Source organism: Myotis brandtii, unplaced genomic scaffold (genome assembly GCF_000412655.1).
Source record: "Myotis brandtii unplaced genomic scaffold, ASM41265v1 scaffold312, whole genome shotgun sequence".
Lineage (NCBI taxonomy): Eukaryota > Metazoa > Chordata > Mammalia > Chiroptera > Vespertilionidae > Myotis > Myotis brandtii.
This window is the reverse complement of record NW_005361955.1, coordinates 1,448,151-1,460,754: the sequence shown is the minus strand read 5'-3', so window position 1 is coordinate 1,460,754 and position 12,604 is coordinate 1,448,151.

Genomic DNA, 12,604 nt, shown 5'->3' with positions numbered 1-12,604 from the left:
GCACACGCGCACGCGCGCACGGGCTCGGACACACAAAGAGCCTGGGTTCGCCGAGCGCGCGCGTGCACACTGCAGGCGGTGGTCGAACACTCGGCCAGCCGCTTCCCCCATTGCAGCGCATTTTTCCGGAAACCCTTAATCTACAACCCCTGGTGCCAAGTGGTACAGCCTGTCCTCAGCCCCTTCCTGCCAGGAGAGGCCCCCAACCTCGACTCTGTGCCGCTCCTCGACTCGGTCCAGCCTCCGCACCCCAGCACTCGCTCATCCACCTGGCTCCTGGGAGGGGCCTGCGTTTCCTCGAGTGGCAAAGGCCAAACCACGCCACTGCGTCCTCCCGGGCGACCATCCAGGTTCTCAGCCTTGATATGCTCCTTCAAGAAATGGACACCGCAGCCTTCCCTGGCTGCCTCCCCCAGGCATGAGGGCGACCTGAGATTGTGATGTGAAGCCGGCAGAACTCCAGGATGCGTGGCTGTGCCCCAGCTGGGTGACCTTGGGGTAGTGTTACTCGGGCTCTCTGTGCCTTGACTTCCTGATCTGTAAAATGGAAATAAAAATAGGAGAACTTATCTCCTCTGGGTGCTGTGAAGATCCGAGGTTAACAATGTAAAGCAATCAGAACAGCACCAGGCACTTAAGTGCCAACTGAGTGTCAGCTACTGCGACTATTTTTAAATGAAAATGGGGAATGTGCCATTATTCTTGTCCTTATTTGCATGAACTGGTCCTCGGAGACCATTTTCCAAAACCAGGCCCTGGCTGAGCATGAGGGGGAAGTGCTGTGTGACTTCCAGCAAGGTCTTTTCCCTCTCCAAGCCGTTTTCTTCTCTCTCATTCCCTCTCTGCACTGGGAACTGTGTGGAGAGCTCCTGGATCCTTCCACCTTAGGCTGAGAATAAAGGAAGAAATACCAAATGGGCCCTGCAGACAACCATCCCCCACGTCAGACCTGGCCCAGCTGGAGCCCACTGCCTGGAGGAGCTCTTAACGCCCTATTCCTAAGCAGCTGCAGAGATGGACCAGGGATGCTGAATGGAAGAACTCCCGAGATGACACTGCCTTTCCCTGGCTTCCTCTTTGGGGCCCCCTGCTGTCTGGCTCCATTTGGGCCTTCTGGCAGGCTACCCCCACCAGCTCCAGCCAACCCAGACACTGGCCCCTCCTGGCACATGCCCTCCCTTGCCTTCTTCTTGTGCCTTCCCTTCCCTTCTCTCCTGCCCCCAGGTGCCCCTTTCTCCAGGAAGCACCAGGAACCAGCAGTGTCTCCAGCAGCCCAGCAGCCCCAGGTGGCATCCACTTCCAGTCACCTCATCTCTCTCCTCTGAGTTCAGGGTACCTGCACCCCTTTTATCAGTAAGGAAACCAGAGCTGGAGAGGAGAAGCAATTGAGTCTCCACATTTCTCCCCTTCTGATGAAAGTGAGGTTCCTCCATGAATTGAAGGCGCAGACGCAGTCAGAAACTCCCCAGGCTCTTTGTGCCTGCACCACTGTGCACAGTGCAAAGTGGCAGGTCACATAGTGTGGAGTTGGGGTTGGAACCAGGAGGCTTTGACTAAACCACAGGGTTGAGGAGAATGGAGAGGGAAGTGTGTTCCAGGCAGAAGAAGCTGCTATGCAAAGGCTCACTGGCGCCCTAGCCGGCTTGGTGCAATGGATAGAGCATTGGCCTGCGGACTGAAGGGTCGTGTGTTCGATTCCAGTCAAGGGCATATGCCTGGGTTGCAGGCTTAATCCCCAGTAGGGGGCGTGCAGGAGGCAGCCTATCAATGATTCTCTCTCATCACTGATGTTTCTATCTCTCTCTCCCTCTCCCTTCCTCTCTGAATCAATTTTTTAAAAAAAGGCTCACTGGCAAGGGTGGTGGTAGCCCTAAACAAGGGTGTTGGTAGCCCTAAACGAAGGCGATGTGGGCCCAGCTAAGTGTGACTGAGAGTGAACAAGGGCAGTGAGGCCACGGGAGGAATGATGGGAGTGACATGTCCAGGGCTGCAATTTGAAAAAATCCATTGCATTGAATGAACTTCAGGCAGGCCGGTGTAGTGCAGACAGTGTCAGCACAGATCACAGGAGCAAATCTTATCCAACCCTCTATCTTCCTCCTCTAGATCATTAACTCCACAAGGAATGGGCCTTGTTCTTAGTGCCTCTGTTGAGTCCTGGGCCTGCCACGCACTAGGTACTCAACCAATGTTTGTTGCATTTATTTAATTTAACAAACCCTTATATAGATAAGGTACATGTTGGAAACAGTTCAGTGTATTTAAATATGTTAATTTATTCAATCCTCACAATAACCTTACTATTAATCTCCCCATTTTACAGAAAGGAAAACTGAGACACGGAGAAATTCAGTAACTTGCCCAAGGTCACTCAGTGATCACATAATAGAGTTGGAATTCAAACCCAGGCCATCTGGATCCAGAGGGCACACTTTTGTAAAAAATATGTGTTTGTTGAATTTAGAAAGAGAAGAAGAGAGGGAAAGAGAGATGTGCCTCCCTACCAGTTTCGCTCAGTGGATAGAACATCAGCCTGCGGACTGAAAGGTCCCAGGTTTGATTCCGGTCAAGGGCATGTATCTTGGATGGAGGCACATCCCCAGCAGGGGATGGGCAGGAGGCAGCTGATCAATGTTTCTCTCTCATCGATGTTTCTAACTCTCTATCCCTCTCCCTTCCTCTTTGTAAAAAATCAATAAAATATATTAAACAGAGAGAGAGGCCTTCCTGCATGCCCCCTACACACCCCCTACTGGGGATTGAGTCCATAACCTGGGCATGTGCCCTGACCAGTAATCAAACCAGTGACCTCTCGATGCATGAGACAAAGACACACTTTTAAATGAGGAAATTCCTGGAGTCTCAGTGGTTATCAGATAAAAACCCAGCCTCAGAGGGCAGAAGAGAGAGGGGGAGAGGAGCCAGGAAGGGCTACAACCTCAACCCAAGGACAGAACAGTGGATAAGAGGTAGAGGAGGGCAGAGGTGGTGGGAGGAACCATGGAGAAACCCAGGGTTGGGAGGGCTTGGCATGGAGCCAGAGACCCCGTTTCTCTTCTCTTTTCTGCTGCTTCCCGGCTGTGTGACTTGGGCCTGCATGCCTGCTGTCTGTGTCTCAGTTTCCTCATCCATAAGATGGGACAAGAAGTCCTGCCTCATCGAGCCACTGTGATTAGAGGTCTCAAACTGGGGGTGGGTGGGGAGAGTGCCTGCACTGAGTCCAGCTCCCCGTGTGCTCTGTGGCCTCCACTGGCCTTTAAAATATTTACTTGCCATGAATAAAAACTTGGGAAAGTTCATATTTTAATATGTTTTTTAATTGATTTTAGAAAAAGAGGGAGAGAGAGAGAGAGAGAGAGAAACATCATTGAGAGAGCCACACCAACCAGCTGCCTCCTGCATGCCCCCTCCGCTGAAGATCGAGCCCATGTCCCCGGGCATGTGCCCTGACTGGGAATCAAACCGGTGAACTCCTGGTGCATGGGTCGACGCTTAACCACTGAGCTACATCGGTGGGCAAAGTTCACATTTTAGAAACCTGAATATCTGCTTTCCCTGGAAAAAATGGCAAGATACAGCCACCTCAGGCCCATTATCTACCTGTCTACCATCACTTGGAGCTGAGTAGCATCAACCACCCCCTCACTTGGAGGGGTGGGGGGGGGGGGACATGGGCTCCCCAGATAGCCACAGGCCCCCACTGGTAGTTCCTTCATTTATATCACCTACCTGCCACCCTGTCCCCTGCAAGGGGCTGAGTTTGAGACCTGTGGTGTACTTTGTGCACCATCCCTGTCCCCTTGCCAGGAGATGGCAGCTGGAAGCTCTAGGAAGACTGTGAGCACCAAGGAATCGAAACCATTGGCAACGAGGAGGGAACTTCAAGGAAATGCAAGCAGCGGTTTCCTTCAGAAGCCACATGCCAGCTGAAGTTCCATTGGGACTACCTCTTCCCGTTTCAAAAATGAAAATCAATAGTGGGGGGAGCTCGCGGAGGGCACGTGAGGAGAGGGGGCCAAGCGTCAGGCCTCATTCAGTTTGCAGCCCTGAACTTAAAGGCAGGGAAGGAAATTGTCAAAAGGCGACTTGATGAAGTTGTGTGTTTTTTTAGCTGCTGGCAAATATAAAATAAAATTGATCTAGAACTTTAAACAAAACCCTTTGTCCCTTGCCACAGAATAGTGTGTCTCATCTTTTAGGTGACCAGCAAGGGTTGTTGAAATGCCAGCAGGAGGTCCTCTCAGAAGGTCATTCCCTAAGGAGGCAAAGTGACAAAGCTGCTGAGTGGTCCCTGTCCTGGTTACTTTCTCTTGGGCACACTCATGTGTCCTCATCTCTGCAGGTATACAGGCAGATGGCTGTGTTGTAGGTGGGGAGGGCGGTGGGGAACGGTGCTGGGTGTTAGACCTGTGGAGTCAGACAGGACCTGGGTTCAGCAACCTCAGTACTTGAGTTCTGGCTATGAAAGAATTCAGAACCAAGACTCAACTATAAGAGAACATTTATTTGTAAAAATCACAGAGGTGGAAGAAGTAATTCATAGAAGAGATGGGCTTGGGAAACAAGTTATGAGATAAAGGAAGGGCCCTTGGAGCTTGGGAGTGAGGAAGACAATGGTAATGCGCCTGGGGGAGGGGGAGAGGGAGGGGGAGAGAGGAGGAAAAGGCTTGGGCAGGCTTGGTCCCAGGAGGGAGATCTCCCTGGGTCTGCCTTCCTAAGGGTTTTTTGGTGGTTGTTGTTAATCTTCATCCAAGGATGTTTTTTCCATTGATTTTGAGAGAGAGAGTGGGAGGTAGGGAATGGCAGAGAGAAAGAGAGAGAGAGAGAGAGAGAGACATTGATGTGAGAAAGACACATCAATTAGTTGCCTCCTATAGGGGCTGGACAGGGGCCACCAGGGATCAAACCTGCAACCCAGGTACGTGCTCTTGACCGAGGATCAAACCTGAGACCCTTCGGTGCATGGGCCGATGCTCTAACCACTGAGAACACTGGTGCTGATTTTAGGGGAGGTCCCAGGGGAAGATCTCAATAGCATATTCACTAGCTTTCCAGGTCTCCACTGATTGATTGGTCAGTGCCAGGGCAGGGGGTCATTATGCAATGCAGCTGGTCCTGAGGTCAGCTGTGGGGTCGCTGCTCTGGTTTGGCTGCTTTTCTGGGCGTGGAGCTGAAATACAACTGAGGCCTAAATGTTATCTCCAGGGAGGAAAGGTCAGGAGGTCCAAACCACATGACCAAAAATATACTAGGGAGCAAAGGTTACCCTAGGGGCAAGGTCCCATCCTACATTTGAGCCTACAACTGAGGTACATGCCCTTGGCCAGAAGTCAACCCAGTACCCTTCAGTCCACGGGCTGACACCCTATCCACTGAGCAAAACCAGCCAGGGCCTACACTGGTTCTTTGCTTTCTGCCATGGTGATCTCTGTGTCTGGCCCTTGTCCTTGCTCTGCTCATGTCTGTCTGACTGCCGACCACAGCTGTACCACAGAGGCTCTGTCAGAGCATCTCAGTCTTCAGGACTCTGCTTCTCACCTACCCACCCTCTTCTTGCCTGTTTGCAAATCCCAGGTCCATCTCTCAGCCTGGAGTGAATCACATGACTTCTCCGTGACTCAGTTTCCTAATTTGTAAAGCCAGACTAATCGTAATCCCAGAGTGTTGTGGGGATTAAGTGGAGTTGACTCACAAAAAGCACTGAGTCTGGTGCCTGGCAAGACACTCGATGATCCTCTTGCATTCGTGCCCTGGGCTTTTCCTCCTCCTGGCCTTCCCCCCTGCTGTTCCCTCCCCCATACTGTTCCCTCCCCCAAAATACTTAGCTCATTGCCCTCCTGCAGCCTGGATCTCAGGCGCCCTGGAGGCCCCAGAGTGGGTGCACCCAGAAGGCAGGGATGCCCAGCAGTGCCCAGCAGTGCCAAGGATCCAGGAAACCCTTGCTGAATGTGGTCTGTGGGGAGCAAGCCTCCAGGGTTCACTTGCTCCTCTCCCTTGGGGGTTACAGCAAATCTACCCCAGGGAAGGGGAAGGTAACAATGCTGGAGACAGACCTGCAGATGGGACATGTGCACATTTATACATTCACCAAAGCGGCAGCCAGTCCCCAGCTCCTCAGCCAGGCCATTGCCTCCCTCTGGTGACTTTGGGGGAGGGTGCCGTGGCCTCCTCTCCCACCCCCAGCCCCTCTCCACTCAGCAGCCAGAGGGATCCTGGAGCTCTCCTCCATGTCTGGTGAGGACATGGGATGGCACAGCCACTGCGGAAGCACTTAGCAATTTCTTATAAGGTTTAAAGATCCGTGTAACCTATTAGCTAGCAATTCCATCAAAATAAGAATGTCCAAACCTGTGGAGGATTTTTAAAAATATATTTTTATTGATTTTTTAGAGAGTGAGGAAGGGAGAGCGGGAGAGAAAGAGAAACTTAGATGTGTGAGTGGAACATTGACCTACTGGGAACTGAGCCCATAACCCCGGCATGTGCCCTGGCCAGGAATCGAAACAGCAACCCTTTGGAACATGGGACAATGCCTAACCAACTAAGCCACACCAACCAGGGCAAGAATTTTTATATAAGTCATTTGAGCCAAACAGGATACGCCTGGAAGCAAGATCAAAACAAACTGAGAAAACACTTCCAAGAAATGACAGTTTGCAACTTCTTTTATGCATTTGGATTTAAGGAGGGAACATAGGAAGATTATATGAAAGCAGGCGGGAACGGAACACAGGACTGTTATCTTGAGGGAGGTCACGCCTTAGAAGGAGAGATTTGAAAGGGGGGTCAGCTTTAGAAGGAGGGTTTGACAGGGTGGCCACAATTTAGAAGGAGGTGTCTGAAAAGACTAGTCATAACCTCTGAAAAGAGGTTGACAAAGGTTTGTTAACCTGGATCCACAGACACATGGACAGGGCTTGCTTAAGGCAAGGATAAGCCCTTTACTAGGAAATTATATGCCTGGGGTGTCACTATCTACCATGACCTGCCCAGGTAGGAATTTATGATCAGATCAACCTCTGAGATTACTTTTCGCAGGATCTCTTTTTCATCCATTATTCAATGCCTAAGTGTTAAAAAGAAAAGCCACAGGCCCAAAATGGCATCACTTGTGCTAAAAGCCCATGATACCAAACCTAGATTTAATGCAGTAGTTCTCAACCTTCCTAATGCCATGACCCTTTAATACAGTTCCTCATGTTGTGGTGATCCCCAACCATAAAATTATTTTCGTTGCTACTTCATAACTGTAATTTTGCTACTGTTATGAATCATAATGTAAATATCTGATATGCAGGATGTATTTTCATTGTTACAAATTGAACATAATTAAAGCATAATGATTAATCACAAAAACAATATGTAATTATATATGTGTTTTCCGATGGTCTTAGGCAACCCCTGTGAAAGGGTCGTTCGACCCCCAAAGGGGTCGCGACCCACAGGTTGAGAACCACTGATTGAATGCCTAAACCAATTGTAGTTTTGACTTTTGACCTTCTCCAGAAATGTAATCAACTGGTCTGGAAGTTTCTCGTCAACACCAATGAGGTCATCTATCACATGGGCCCTCCTACATTTCCCCAAAGAAGAGGCTAATCTGCATAATGAAACCCTTCTCGTTCTCTTCTCCCAAAAGGACATGTCTCAACCCCAAAATAACCCTTTCTTTTCTCTTGCTAATAGCTTCTTTGCCTCAACCTTCTTTTCTTTTTTAAAAAAATTTTTTATTGATTTTTAGATAGAGAGGAAGGGAGAGGGAGAGAGAGAGAGAGAAAGAGAGAGAGAGAGAGAGAGAGAGAGAGAGAGAAACATAGATGTGAGAGAGAATCCTCACTGGGGACGGAACCTGAAACCCAGGCATGTGCCCTGACGCAGGAACCAGTGACCTCTTGGTGCACTGAGCCACACCCGTCGGGCCCACCCTTCTTTTCTATAAAAAACTTCCACTCTATACAACCCCTCAGAGGCCCTTCTATTTACTAAATTGGATTCTGCCCAATTCATGAATGGCTTAATAAAGCCAATTAGAACTTCAAATTTATTTGGTTGAATTTTGTGGGTGTTTTTTTTTTGTACAAAACTTGTACAAGAATGTAAATAGCAGCACTATAATAGCCCCCAAAAGGAGGGGGGCAGTCCTGGTTGTTTACATCCCCAAGAGAAAGGAAAAACAAACAGATGAAGGACTCCTGAGAGTCACAAAACTCCTGGGGGAGGGGGGGATCGTGAAAACACCTACCAGGTGAGAGCAGACCACATGCGGTGCTGTTTGTTCCACTGGCAGGGACTTTTCAATCAGGGGAAGTGAACTATGGTCCTGGGAATCCGAGCAGTGATAGGGGGAGGGTTGGCAGTTGGCCCAAAGTAGCCAGACAGACCCTTCTGAGGCTGGGGAAGGTGCTATACCCTGATTTAGGTGAAGGCACACAGGTGTATGCAAATACACACCCCCGTGGAGCTGTATGCTTTCGATTTGTTGCATATCACTCTATGTCATGAGTTCCCAGCAAAAATCAAAAGAAAGAGCTTCAGACCCACTCAGTTCTCCTTTCTGCTTTGAAGCCCAGAACAGCGCCCACCATGCTGGCACTAAGCCCACACTCCCCCAGCCTCTGAGACAGGCCCCCCATCTCTGTCACTCATCTCCCACCCCCTCCAGTCACATTGCTCTCCTGGTTTCCCCTCAACCCCAGCTCCTTCTGCCTGGGGCCTTTACTCTGAGGGCTCCTGGGCCCAGAACACTTCTCCTCAGCCCTTCCTGGGGCTGGCTCCTCCCACCCTTTAGGCCTCAGCCAATGCCTCCTCCCCAAGACTTCCCGACCCCTGCGTCTCAGATAGCCATCTCCCCTCCCCCAGGACTAGGCCTCCGCTCGGTTTTATTTTCACCCTAACTTGGATAACCTTGTGAATGTACCTTGATCACTTTTATATATCTGTTTCCACATCTAGGCTGCCTGCTTCACACAGGCAGGGCTGAGTCGGCAGGGTCCAGCGCCATATCCCCAGGGCCTAGAGGAGTGCCAGGCCCAAGGTAGGCGCCCAACACATGTCTGCTGGCTGAATGAATGAATAGCTCTGTAGCTGCCTAAGGTTGCCACACACACCCACACGTGGGAACACCCTCCTACACACACACACACACACACACACACACACACACGGGAGCACCCTCCTACACACACACAAACATGCATACACACACACTGCAAAACTAACTATTCGCATAGCTGGGGGGAAAGAGGGCCAGTCTTGAAGACTATGCATTCAACCATGGGAGCCGTCTCCCCTCCCATCTCCCCTAGAGAGATCAGATCAAAGCCCTTACTGGCTCCATAACCCTGAGTGGCTCTCAGAGTGTGGCCCGGAGGCCAGCAGCAGCAGTGCTTGGGAACTTGTGAGAAATTCCAAGTCCCAGCACCCAGACCTCCTGAATTGGGAATTCTGGCCTGGACCCAGGGACCATGTTTTACAATCCCTCTGATGGGCTGCTGTAAGGCATCACTCAACCTGGGCTGCCCATTGCAATCACCAAGGAAGCTTAAAAAAATCTTTCTGTCTAGTCCCACCCTCAGAAATCCTAATTTCATTGGGATTGAAAAAGAAAGTTCTCCAGGCAATTTGAATGTCTCATCAGAGCCGAGCATCCGTGACCTGGAGGGTGCCTGGCCTCTGGGAGCATCACCAGCTCCCAGACATACCCAGGCAGGCCTAATTCCTCTGCATTCCTGCCCGGGGCCTCTTACTGGCTGCCTTCTTATATTTGGTTATTTTCCCCCTCCCTCCCCAAACACAACAATTCAAAATATTCCCAGCTCCCAGACAATAAACAAAGCCGGGGAGGCAAGCTCCCTGTTTTGTTCCCACTTATGGCCTGATCCACGGCTGGCCTGATTGGGCCCTCAGGACTGGTCATCTGAGCCAGGCGGGGTGAGCCCTGGCTCACACACAGGCCACCCCAGCTCCACTCCCGGCATCCCAGAATCCCTCAGCTCTCGGTGACCCCACGTGCCCTCCGGGGCCACTTCCCCAGGGAAACGGAAGATGCTATACCCTGATTTAGGCAAAGGTGCCTGACCTGAGAAAAGGGCTTGTTTTGGAGGATGGGAAGGGAAGAGACAGGTTACCAAGGGCCATACTAGACAGGCACTGGGGGAGGGAAGCAGCCAATGCTTTCACTGTGCAAGGGGGGAAACTGGGGCGCCCAGGTGGAGGTGGTTTGTCACCTGAAGCTGGTCTCCAGGGCCATTATCTACCCTTGTGTACCTGGATGCTATTTGCAGGTCGTAAGCCTGATTTTCTCCACGTGTGTATTAAAAGGCTTGGTTGGGCCCAGCATATTCTTTTATATGACGAGTGCATTGTCCTCTGTGGGTCAGTGTCTGAGAGAATAAGGATGACACCAGGGCATTCCTTGTACCAGCAGGGCCTGCCCCAAGACAACAAATGGAGGACCGCATGCATCCGTCTCCATATCGGAAAGTTATGCATCAAGCTACAATGCTACTAAATAAAACCTGGCCTGCCTTTCCATGGTGGCAGGTGTATTGTCATGATGAGCTGGAGGCCAGGTTTGAGTAACACATTCTCCGTCTCCTTGGAGTTTGATACTTGGGGGAGCCCTGTGACCCTGGCCGGTAGCCCACCCCTCACTCCTCTCCTGCCACCCCTGGCTGTGCCTTCACCCTTGAGCAGCTTTGCACACATGCACATATGACAAGACAACCAGCTCCCATTCCAGCTCAGCCACACCCTCAACAGCCCTGTTCCTCCCCCCTTGGGTCCCGGGGGCACACAGTGGCCCTTTCCACCCTCAGGTGGGTGGATGGGAGAAGAGGCCGACAGTCAGGCACTCTGGACTCTGGACTCTGGATGGGCCCTTCTCTTCAGTCCTAAAGAATCCTCGTCCCAAGGGGCCCTGTCAGGCACAGGCCCCTCGGTCTGGGGTAGTGACAGTACCTCTTGCACAAGGTTGATGGAAAGATTAAATGAGTTAATGCAGGAAAGGGCTTAGCACAGGACCCAGCACAGTTCACATTATTGATGGCGATGCTGAGAAGCCCTGTGGCAAGCTGTTCGGCAGAGCAGACAGTGTTAGGGTGGCAGAAGGAGGAACGCACGAGGCCAAAAGTGGTAAGGGATTATACATTTATTAGGTCATCTGGAAAACCAGATGGGCTGAGCTCCAAAATGGCGCCAGCAGCCAGGGACCCGGTAGTTAGAGGTTTTAAGGGACTCTAGGCAGGCTTTTTTCGGGAATTTTGTAGGCGGGCCTGGATCCTGGGCATGTCCAGAGGGGAAAGATGATGGTCTTAGCAAACGGAATGTGGTCTAAGCGAAAGGGAATGTCGGTTGGAACGATCCAAAGGTCAGTTTCCCAGGGGAGGGAATATCGATTCGATTATTTGATCAGACCTAATAGACAGGAGCTTGCAGTCTGGTAGGAGGGAAGCAGTGTTTACTGAGCTTGCCATGTGCCAGGCACTGAGTTGAATGTTCACAGGCATGATCTCGTTGACCCCTTCCAAGAACCTGGGAGGAAGGGACCCATTTCACAGACGAGGAAACTGAAGCTCAAAGATGACGAGCCACCTACCCAAGGCCACACTGTGGCGCTGGGATTTGAATCTTAGATATGACCTTCCTCCTTTCCATGGACCAGAGCAGGCAATTGAAGCGAAGAGGAGAGAGGAGCAAAGGGAGGAGGAAGCAGATGGCTGCAGGGTCCGAACGAGGGTGAAGGGGATGCCTATTTTAGAGATGTGCTCCTCACCTCTGTGGTTTAGCATGTGACAGGATGTGAAACAGCTGCCTGAATGGACCCTGGGTTTCAATCTAGCTGGTCCAATGGAGCAAGAAGAAAAAACCTTTTGATCATCACTTGGATCATAACCCTCAGTGTGAGTCAAATTTTGCCCAGGTCCAGTTGCCTTGCAGCGTAGTAATAATTCTGCCCAGCCTTCACTTGGCTGTAATTGCTACGAGATTAGGACATGCAGGCTGTTTGCGTAGCCTTCAGAGTTTATGCCCCTGCTCTGTGTCCATGTGCTCAGCCCATGGCCACTGGGCACGATCCAAGGCCAATGTATGATTTCCTGGAAAGCACATAGGAGTTTGGCTCAAATCCAGATTTGGCCACCGATGCTGTGTGACCTTGGGCAAATCCTTGAACCTTTCTGGGCTTCAATTTCTTCAAACATAAGTGGGGGATGGGCATGATTACCCTGAAGCCCTAATCATTGGAGACATCTCAGAATGAGACATTTTCAGGTAATAAGGGAATTTTCTCTTTTCAGTTCTTTTTCTTATTCTTCGGGAAATCAAGAAGTCTCAGCTAGATGCTTGTGTGTCTTCAACACCCTTTGCCACTTGACCATCCCGAGATCAAAGACACTGGGCAACTGCACCCGGCTAGACTGTCTGGTTTTCATTGTCTTTATTTTTAAGGCATCCTCTATTTATGGAAAGGATTGTGGTCTTCCATTTACAGCAGCGACGGGAGATTTACTTTGTAGCAAAATGTGTGCAAGTTGTTTAAAAATGAGTCCATTTGAAGGGAAAAAAAATAAATGAGTAACGATATAGGAGGTGTATGAGTGTCATA